The following is an 11,690-nucleotide window of genomic DNA, read 5'->3' as shown; positions in this document are numbered from 1 at the left end:
CCTCACTATGGTGGGAGAATTTGCAAACTGATAGAAAAAGGAGAGGAGAGGAGAAAATTAGGACTTGAGCAAAGATGGTGAATAGGTAAAGAACAACTTTCTTCCTATTGATTGCTAAGTTAGTTTCTTGAGAAAGATGCAAAATTTGAGAAGAGAGAAATGAATATGAAGGAGTATACTAATGAATTACATAGATTAGAGATCAGATCTGGCCATGTGGATGACAATTTTGCAAAAATTACAAGGTACATAAATAGGCTAAGATCTAGAATTCAAGATGAGATAAGTTTTGTGAAATTGGAAAGTGTGGAGGAATCATACCAATATTACTTGAAAGATGAGGAGATCTTGACAAAGAAGAATGAAGAAAGAAAAATAAGTAGATGTGGTAGATTCCAAATAGGAAGAAGTAGATCTTATGGAGAAGGTGGTAGATTTGACAATTCTTGTGGAGGATAAGGACAAATCTAAATGGAGGAATGATGATAATGGAAATACCAAGTGGAAAGGTGTTGATTCCTACCAAGATGATACTAGTTCTTACCAAGGATTAGGTAATTCTTATTCTAGATGTGGATTTTATGGTAATTGTTTTAGATGTGGTAAAGAAGGGCATAGATCTTTTGAGTGTAGATATTCTAAAAGTGGACAAGCTCACAGAAATTTTGTGGTTCAAGGAGACACTAAGAGTTTATGTACTAGGCTTGAGTCTAGAGAGAATTTGATGGTGAGAAGAACCTTATGTAATAAGGGAAGTGATGAGAAACTTGTCCTTAGGAGAAGTCTTTTGAAGACTAGATGTAAGATGACTGAAAAATGTTGCAAGGTGATCATTCATGGTGGAAGTTCTACAAATTTGGCATTAAAATAATTGGTTGCAAAGTTTTAGTTGTAAAGGTTGGAGCATCATATACCCTATCATGTCTCATGGATCAAAGATGAGCATAAGATATTGGTGGGTGAGCAATGTATTGTGAAGTTCAAGATTGGACATTATTTTGATGACTTTCTATGTGATATTATGCCTATGGATTATTGTCATATTTTGTTGGGTAGACCTTGGAAATATGATATATATGTTATACATTATGGAAGATTGAATCAATATACTCTTTGGGTTAATGGAAAGAAGCAAATATTGTTGCCTTTGATTGAGAGTCCAAATAAGGTTAAGTGTACTACTATGAGAATTTGCATGATTGATGGAAATAAATTTGAGAAGGAAATGAAGAAGAATCAAGTCTTTTTTTCTATAATCCCTTAGAGACCGAGTTGAGCTAGTAGAAATTGAGTATCAAAATAGTGCTAATTGAGTGCTAGATAGTAGAGATTGAGTGACACCAAAACCTCATAGTATTGACCGAGTGCTAGTAAAAATTGCAAAATTGTTGATAGAGTACAAGGAAATTGTGATAAAGGATATACCTGATGGTTTTCCTCCAATGAGAAGTATAAGTGATTGTATGGATCTGATTCTTGGAGCTATTTTTCCAAATAAAGAACCATATAGATTGACAGCTACTAAGAATGAAGAAATTAACAGACAAGTGCTTGAGTTGTTTGAGAAAGGTTTGATTAGAGAAAGTTTCATTCCATATGGTAAACCTTTCATATTAGCACCTAAAAAGAATGGAGAATGGAGAGTGTGTACTAATTTAAGAGCTATTAACAAGATCACAGTGAAATATAGGTTTCCTATGCTGAGGATGGATGAGATAATAGTTTGTTTGAGTGGAGCAAATTATTTTACCAAGATTGATTTGAAAAGTGGCTATCATCTAATTAGAATCAGAGAAGGTGATGAATGGAAGACTTCTTTTAAGAAAAAAGATGGTTTGTATAAATGGTTGGTGATGCCTTTTGGTTTGACTAATGCACCTAGTATTTTAATGAGGTTGATGAATGAAGTTTTGAAAAGGTTCTTGGGTAAGTTTGTGATTGTTTATTTGGATGATATTCTAATATTTAGTAAGACTAAGGAAGAACATCTAGATCATGTTAGAAAATTATTGCAGAGATTGAAAGAGGAAAAGTTGATGATTAAGCTAAAGAAGTGTTCTTTTATGCAAGAGGAGATTATGTAGTTGGGATTTGTGATTTTAGCTGATGGTTTGAAGATTGACCCTAAGAAGGTAAAGCAATTTTGGAATGGCCTACACCTAAGAATGTGGGTGAGGCAAGATAATTTCATGCTTTGGCTAGTTTTTATAGGAAGTTTATAAGGAATTTTAGTTATGTTTGTAGTGCTATGAATGAGACAATGTGAGGAAATAAAAAGGAATTCAAGTGGACACATGGAGCTGATAACAATTTTAAGACATTGAAACAAAAGGTTGTTGAGTTAGCTACATTAGATTTTCCTGATTTCAATAAGATATTTCAAGTTGAATGTGATGCAAGTGGTAGTGCAATAGGAGTTGTATTAATTCAAGAAGGAAAACATGTTGCTTTATTTAGTAAGTAGTTGAATGATACTAAAAGGAAGTATTATGTGTATGATCAATAATTGTATGCTATTGCTCAAGCATTGAAGAAGTGGAGAGATTAATTGATTCTTAAGGAATTTGTGTTGTATACTGATCATAAAGATTTACAATACTTGAGAAGTCAACATAAGTTAAATCAGAGACATATGAAGTGGTTTGAATATTTGCAGAGGTTTACATTTTTGATAAAGTATAAGAGTGGAGTCACTAACTGAGTTACTGATGTATTAAGTAGAAGATGTTCTTTATATGACTGAGATGAAAGTTGAAGTCCTTGGTTTTGATGAGATGAAAGATTTGTCTATACTCATCCTGAATTTTCTGAGATGTGGAGAGTGTAGAGCACCTAGTTTGATAGAACAACCAAGTAAGTTTGATGAATATTTTATTCAAAAAGGTATGTTGTTTAAGGGTATTCATTTGTGTATTCCTAAGAGTCCTATGATATTGGATCTTATTAAGGAAAAGCATAGTGGTGGTTTGACTGGAGATTTTGGAATTGATAACACATTGATTTTTTTGAAGGAAAAGTATTATTGGCCTTAGATGTACAAAGATGTTCAAAAATTTGTAAAGAGTTGTGGATTTTGTCAAGTTGCACAAGGAGTAAGTCAAAATATTGGTTTGTATACACCTATTACTATTCTTGAGAAATCTTGGAGTGACATTAGTATGAATTTGGCTCTTGGATTGCCTAAATAGTAGAGAGATATGATTCTATAGTTGTTGTGGTCGATAAATTTTCTAAGGTGGCTCATTTCATACCATGTAAGAAGACATTAAATGATGAGAATGTTTCTGAGATTTTATTTAAGGATATTGTGAGATTGCATGGATTACCAAAAAGTATTATTTCTGATAGAGACAGTAAGTTTGTTTGTTATTTCTGGAAGACTTTGTGGAAGAAGATGTGTACTAAGTTGAAGTATAGTTCTACTTTCCATCCATAGATAGATGGACTGACAGAGGTTGTGAATAAAAGCTTGGGTAATTTTTTAAGATGCTTAATTGGAAATGAATCACATAATTGGATAATGGTATTAGCACAAGTTGAGTTTGCATATAATAATTCTATGAATATGAGTTGAAAGAAGACATCATTTGAGATTGTTACCAGAATGCAGCCTAGAGGAGTATCAGATTTAAGGGATACTACAAGTGAAGTGAAGAGAAGTGAAGGAGGAGAAAAGTTTGTTGATTTCACAAAGTCTTTTCATAAGGAAGTGAAGCTGAAGTTGGATCAAAGCAATCAGAAGTATAGAGAGAATGTTGATAAATCTAGAAGACATCATGTTTTTGAAGTTGGTGATGAGGTGATGGTTCATTTGAAGAAAGGAAGATTTCCTATTCAAACATATAATAAGTTGAAGGTGAAGAAGGTTGGACCATGTAACATCTTGAAGAGGTTTGACAATAGCAGTACTTATGAACTTGAGTTACCTGATGACATGGATATATCTCCTATATTCAATGTTTCTAATTTATACAAGTATCATGAGTTAGATAATGAAGTTGTTGTATTAGATGATTATCCTAAGAAGAAGACTAATGAGGTTGAACAAATATTGGAACAAAGAGTTGGTAAGATTACAAGAGGAAAAGGTTACTATGAGTATTTGGTAAAGTTGAAAAAAAAACCAATAGAAGATGTTACATGGATTTCCAATCTGAGTTGGATTCAGTTCAGGTTGTGACATCTCAATAATTTAAGAGAATCATTTTTTTCAATTCCAGTTCTCTAATATATGAACATTGATGAGCCTCTAAAAGTCTATTATTTTGAGAACCTTTCATCTTGTTTTTAGAGAATTATCTTGCAAGAAACATTTTATGACTCTATGGTTTAAGCAAAAGAACCTATGTTTTTATGAATATATTATCTATATGTTAAGACATGAATATTGAAGTATAGATTGTTCAGATATGTCATTTTTTCTTGAATCTATGGACTTCTATGTTTTTAATGAAGGAATATTACATGTTGATAAATATTTCCTCATCCATGCTATGTTTCAGTAGGTTCCTTCCTATAGCCATAGGATTTGCAAAGAGTGATAGTTTGAACATTAGACCTTTTCCAACATTGATGATGAAATGAATATATATGTATGTGGAAGTTAATGCATTTAAGGTTTTGTGGGTACTTTCCACGCATATTCAAAGTCAACATTTCAATGCTAACTCAAAGTAGACTAGATTAATGAATCGCCATAGCAATAAGATTATTGTGTGATTTCTATTATGGTAGTGCACAAATATAGCTTCCTCAACCTGCTATATTCTTGAAGGAGTTAAAATGTAGTTAATGATATTTTTGTTGTCAACTTTATGATCAGTAATTAATCTCATTGATGGATTGATCATAGAAGTAGGAAGTTAATGTAGCTTTCCTTTAAATAATGTTCATTGTAGCTTTGAAAATGGATTTTTGGTTGGAAGGAAGATATAATAGATTGTTATTTCAGTAGTGTGTAATCTTGTTTTTAGAGGTAATCTCTTTTTATAAATGAATAGAATACAAAGTTGAAGTTTCCACCTTTTATAGACCATCTTTCTATTCATCATCGAAGGGGGCCCACTTGGTGAGTGAACTACTTTGTTAGAATAGATTTTATTTCCTTGTTTGTTTCTTTGCAAAGTAGACTTTTGTTGTTCCTACAACCATTGATAAGAGAATCATTGAACTTTTCCTACAACATAGGTGCATAAATAGATTTATTGTTTGTAGCATTACTCTAAGCTTTAAGAAAAGATGTTGTTTTAGTTCCTAGCTTAGTTTCCTTCAACATTTATTTTATATTTTAGTTGTAATGACTTAAAGAGGAATTAGAGCATACACTTTGCAGCCACCCTCTCAAGCTTATGCTCTCAAGTTGACAAAATAAAATGAACTCAGTATGTTATTCTTAGGAAAACACATGATTATATCTAATCATAGAGTCAATGTAAATGGATATACAATCATTTGTTACTGAGGTATTTAGCTAACTGGCTATTTTCAGCACCATTTCTAGCGAAGGTGTCAATCTAATTCAACCCTGAAGTCATTATGTTAGATTAGATTTCACATTATTTTGCAAGCATAGAAGAAGATATCCCTCTGGGAGATTTCTTCCCTGTAATATTTAGGAAGACATTTTTAATCCTAAACTTGAAGAACCTCATAGAAAGAATGAAGAACTTTTTGAAAATCCATTTGTTGATGCTCAAGAATGAATACCCCCATCCTCTAATGAATCCTTGCATTTGAATGATTTATTTGTTAAACTTGAATACCAAAATAATCTACTTGCCCTTTTCATCTATCAAGTACCACTAATAGTACCCCCTTGAGGAATCGAGGAATGCTTAGCCTCATCCTCAACCAACATTTCCTTTTCCTATCCCTCCTCAGCAAGGTAACCAAAATTTGAAAAGCATACTTGTTGTTGCACTCCCCAATTTTTATGGCTTGAGCACTAAAGACCCTGAAACTTTTCTCTTTGAGTTTGACATACTATGTAGAAGTTATGACTATAAAAATGATGCCCACAAACTAAAGTTGTTTCCTTCTACCCTCAGAGAAGCTACTCTAAGGTGGTTCATGGGGTTGGGTGCCAATGTTGTAGTAGATTGGCCTACAATGAGTAATTTTTTTCTCATAAAGTATAAGGAATATGTGATGTCCCCACTCCAACATATAATTTAAATAATAAATAAGAATTAAATTAATATTAATAATAATATTAAAGTAATAATATTTTATAAGTAATAATATCACATTATAATAACAATATGGAAGTATGTACTTAATTAAATGATAATCTAATATAATTATAAATAAATAATAATATTATGATATTATAATAATTAAGATATGACAACACTATTAATACAAAGTATTATAATATATATAGTTAATAAATTATTAAAATAATATATATTATAATATAGCAATTATAATAGTATATATAATGATATTAATTAATTTAATTAAATTTATTAATGTAAATATATAATTAATTATATTATCATTAATATGATTAATTTTAATGGAAGGACATGACTATTTGAAATGTACATACATACATATATATATATATATATATAATATCAAATATTTATCAAATTTTATATAGATAAGAGGATTATGAAGTTCATACAGAAGAAAAAAGGGAAAATATATGCGCAATCGAGATTAAAACCTTAATGTTCTGATTGGGGACATTACAAGTGGTATCAGAGCTTAGATCCTACCAGCCTGTGATATAGATATTAAAACTATTTTTCTACATTGAAGCCCATTTGGAAATTTGACGATATAAGGGAGTGAGTTTGTAGAAAGTGTAGTAAACAAAGATCACCAATGATATTAATTCTCAGAGAATGATGAAATCTGCATACAAATCACTTGGTCAAAAGATGGCAATCAAACTAATGATGATCTTTTCTTTTAAATGGGTATGCTCCATTGCCATTTTACAGGTGAAATTCCAAGTACCTAGGCCACCATGCTGCAACTCCATCCTTCAATGGATGCTAGACATTTCTCTTTCTTTTCCATGCAATTCAAATCTTGTGGTAAAGCTGAGGTAAGATAGCCATGCACATATTCACAAAGCTTGATGGCGAAAAGCTATAGCTGGAGAAGAATGGTAATGATGTCAAAAAAAAAAGATACCCAGCTACAACCTTAAATTGATGAGAAGGGGGAGGAGGGGTTATGGAGTGTGATAATCCCCACATACAATCAGCTACCATATTGAGCAAAGGCTTGAAGGCAGTGGAGGAGTAGATGAATTACGAAGAGGCAGGCATTAAGAAGTATGAGGTAATTGTAGTGGATGATGGCTCTACAGATGGTACTCTCCATTTTCTATTGAGTGAAGATGAAGGAAACCCTTCTTGTAAAGAATGTATTAGGTCCAGAAAATGCTTTCCTCATGTGAAGGTCCTACAACAGAATCATGGAGGTCAAGCAAGAGCTAGGAATTTAGGCTTCTTGCATTCTAAGGGCTCTGTCATTGTGTTTATTGATTCAAATCTGGTTATCACCCCTAATTTTCTAGAAGAACATGCTCAGGTATTATATCAATGTTTTCCCACTAATGGGGATGACACAACTTTTACTTATGGGCGTGTTGTAAACACCCACAATTTCAAAAATCCACAGTCAAAGCCTTTCAAATTAACAGCCAATTAGCATCAATCAATAAAAATAAGAAGGATGACACATCAGAAGATACCATTCGAACTTAGGGATAATATATTAAGAAGATATCAAATGAAATAATAGGGTAGTTTGAGATTGAAATTGAAACTAAATGGAGGAGGTATACATTCAATACTTCAGTTTTGTTTCTCAATTAATGGAGAGAATTTGTATGGTTAGGAGATGTTTCATACTCGATTAACTTGGTGATGGGAAATAACATTTTTGAGGCAATGTGATAAGGAAGCCTGTAAACAAAGAATAATTTAATTTACATGTACAGATTTGAGATATGGAATTGGACAATCATATAAAGACTATCTGGGTAGGAATGGATACAACTGGTACACAAAATGTAATTAGTAGAGATCACACATAGTGAAGAAAGCCAATGATTAGGATTAAGGAATGGGCAACATAAGGCATGAGTCATACAAAAACAAGGTATGCAAGGAGCATGAATGGAGGAGTAATCTACGTTGGGAAAAGAACACATAACAAAGCATGATATTGACAGTTCGACCGATATTTTGAAAGATCTGACTCCCCTAATGAGGATTGGAGGAGACCTCACCAAATGAATACATAAAATGACATCATCCATTGAATAAAAATAGAAATAAAATGAAATGGTACTAGATCTAGAAACTCCTATGCACAAAAGGTAATATTAAAGGGACATAAATCTGTACCAATAGTTATGACAAGGTAAGGAAGAAGTAAGAACAAGTTCATAATTACATAAATCTTGGTATATGTATAATGCAAGAACTAAGCCATTATGTTACAAGGAGGTAAAGGAAATTGACATTGGTCCAATAAAGGTATGTGTATATTATTTTAATGTTTATTTTCATATTAATATATAACATGTCAATAATGTTTATAAGAATATGATGTTTAAATATTTTCTGATATATTAATATTGAAGTGAATCAAATTACCTCCTAAGTAGACCACTTTGATTGATGTCATTGGCTGCCATCAAGGCCAAGAGGGCCAAAGTGTCGTTCTTGGGCTTAGGTAGGACATTTAAAAAGAATAAGATTACCTCCTAAGTAGACCACCTTGATGGATGTCACTGGCTGCCATCAAGGCCAAGAGGGCCAAAGTGTCACTCTTGGGCTTAGGTAGGACATTTAAAAAGAATAAGATTACCTCCTAAGTAGACCACCTTGATGGATGTCACTAGCTGCCATCAAGGCCAAGAGGGCCAAAGTTTCGCTCTTGGGCTTACGTAGGAAGAATAAGATTACCATCTAAGTAGACCACCTTGATGGATGTCAATGGTTGTTATCAAGGCCAGGAGGTCCAAATTTCTGCTCCTAGGCTTAGATTGATTAAGACTTGACATCATGTCAACTCTATTTAGTTAAGAATTTGCCAAGTAGACCACCTTGATGGATGTCAATGGCTACCATCAAGGCCAAGAGGGCCAAAGTTTTGCTCTTGGGCTTGGTAGGATATTGGTTTAGGACTAATTTATCATGACTAATATTTTCTTTGAAGCTATTATATACATGTACATGCTAATAATTGTTTGTTTTGCAGGATCTATGATCAAAAAGCATACTATGAAGTATATTTCATAAATTATTCTCTTTGCTCTATTTCATTGTGAAAAATAATGTATGATGTGTTTGCATCGTGTTTTCTCTGTGTCTTCATCTGTCTGCATCATGTCTACTTCGTGTATGCTTTGTGTTTTTATTCATATTTCATAAACATCTCTTGTCTTTTGAATGCAAATACGTTTTGTTGTGTATGAAAGATTTTGCTTGAGGGCAAGCAAATTCGAGAGGGGAGGACTGTGATGTCCCCACTCCAACATAAAATTTAAATAATAAATAAGAATTAAAGTAATATTAATAATAATATTAAAGTAATAATATTTTATAAGTAATAATATCACATTATAATAACAATATGGAAGTATGTAATTAATTAAATGATAATCTAATATAATTATAAATAAATAATAACATTATGATATTATAATAATTAACATATGAAAACACTATTAATACAAAGTATTATAATATATATATATATACTTAATACATTATCAAAATAATATATATTATAATATAGCAATTAAAATAGTATATATAATGATATTAATTAATTTAATTAAGTTTATCAATGTAAATATATAATTAATTATATTATCATTAATATGATTAATGTTAATGGAAGGACATGACTATTTGAAATGTACATACATATATATATTTATATAATATCAAATATTGAGAGGGATATCATATCAAATATTTATCAAATTTTATACAGATAGGAGGATTATGAAGTTCATACAGAAGAAAAAAGGGAAAATATATGCGCAATCGGGATTAAAACCTTAATGTCCTAATTGGGGACATTATAGAATACCGTAGGGGTTGAGATTTAAAAGGAGGTGACATTTTCAAAATGTCCCAAAAAGATGATGAAACCTTAGAAGATTATGTTTCCTGGTTCATGTTAAATCTACAACATAACACACAGCATCAATTGAATGAGGAATCAAAGAAACATATTTTTCTAAGAGGTGTAAATGATGGAAGCATTAAAGTTCTAGACCTTATGGTAGGAGGGCATATCACTAGAAAGACTTGGACTGATATACAAAGTATATGCCTAAATTATTCCAAAGCTACTATGAAGAAAGGTAGGGGACATAAAGATCTACCACATAAGTCCAATGGCAGTTCAGGAGTATCCAGGGTGCAATTATCTAATTTTTTATTAGACTTCAAACAAGGCATCATTAACAATGTAGCTACTTAGCTAGACATCATGAAAGCCCAAGGAAAGAAAGATGAAGATAATTCCATGATCATTGAATATGATCAACATTATAGAGAAAACTAAAATCATTGTAGATGTAAGTCTATTGCAAATGTGGAAACAACTAATGCCAACTGAGTTTGAAGCCATTGATGAAAATGGAGAGGTACTTTATATTTCTCAAAGAAGGCCATGGGCTCAAACACAAGGTATGCCAAAAAATCATCTTCAAAGTTATAATAATAATAATAATCAATGGAAAAAATTCAAACTACCAATTTTAAAGGAAATCATAGTTGGAAACAACCTCAACAAGGTTGGCAACAACGTCAATAGGGTTGGTACCAACCTCAAAATTAGAGTATGAATTTTATTCAACCAACCCTATTAGCACCACCTTAGTAGCAATCTCTAATGCCTCCTCTTATAGCCACTAATACTCCTTCCAAGCAGACCCAACTACTAGTTCAACCTAACCCTAATCTAAACAATACTAAATAGCAGGCTCAAAAGAAAAGCTTTGCCATGTCCTTGAATGATATTCACTTAAGGTCAGGAACCACTCTTCCTACACCCCAAAAACCTATAATAACTAAAGTTGAAGATCCTCTGATTGAGCATAGAGATGAGTCAAATCAGCATACCTCTCTTGTAGCCAAAGAATTATTAGATTATGGTGACTGATTAGGGAAGTTTTGTACATACTTCATAAATTCTTGTGCCATGGCTAATGTTGTGACCAACATATGGCTAACATATGGCTGACATGTTGTAACCGTAAAGTAGCATTAAATTACTTGTTTAAAATGGCTTACCGTTAGGTGTTTTCAAAGTGAGTGGTGCAAAAATTGGTTATTGCGATGTTATTGAGTTTTAAGGTATTACATATTGTAATTAGTTTGTAATTACTAGATCATAATAATATTGGAGTTGCTATTTGGTGAACATAGCCCAAGGATTTGGTGAACCACATTAAATCTTCATGTCTTGTGTTCTTTTCTATATGATCTATTATTTTCTATTGTTGGCTAGATTTACATGTAATTGTTATTTGTGTCCATGGTTTAATCCTAACAAGCAGTGTTAGAGCAAGGTTTTGTTTCAATTATCCTCTACAGGAAAGTCTCACAATTGAGTGGGAGTCTCACAATTAAGTCAGAATGATGGAAGATGAGGGTAAACTAAGGGTTGATAGTTTTAATGGGAAAAACTTTTATTTATGGAAG

The sequence above is a fragment of the Cupressus sempervirens genome, chromosome 7, assembly GCF_028749045.1.
Source record: "Cupressus sempervirens isolate cs-2001-9-10 chromosome 7, ASM2874904v1, whole genome shotgun sequence".
NCBI classification, from domain to species: domain Eukaryota; kingdom Viridiplantae; phylum Streptophyta; class Pinopsida; order Cupressales; family Cupressaceae; genus Cupressus; species Cupressus sempervirens.
The sequence above is the reverse complement of the archived record's forward strand: the minus strand, read 5'-3'. Positions refer to the sequence as shown.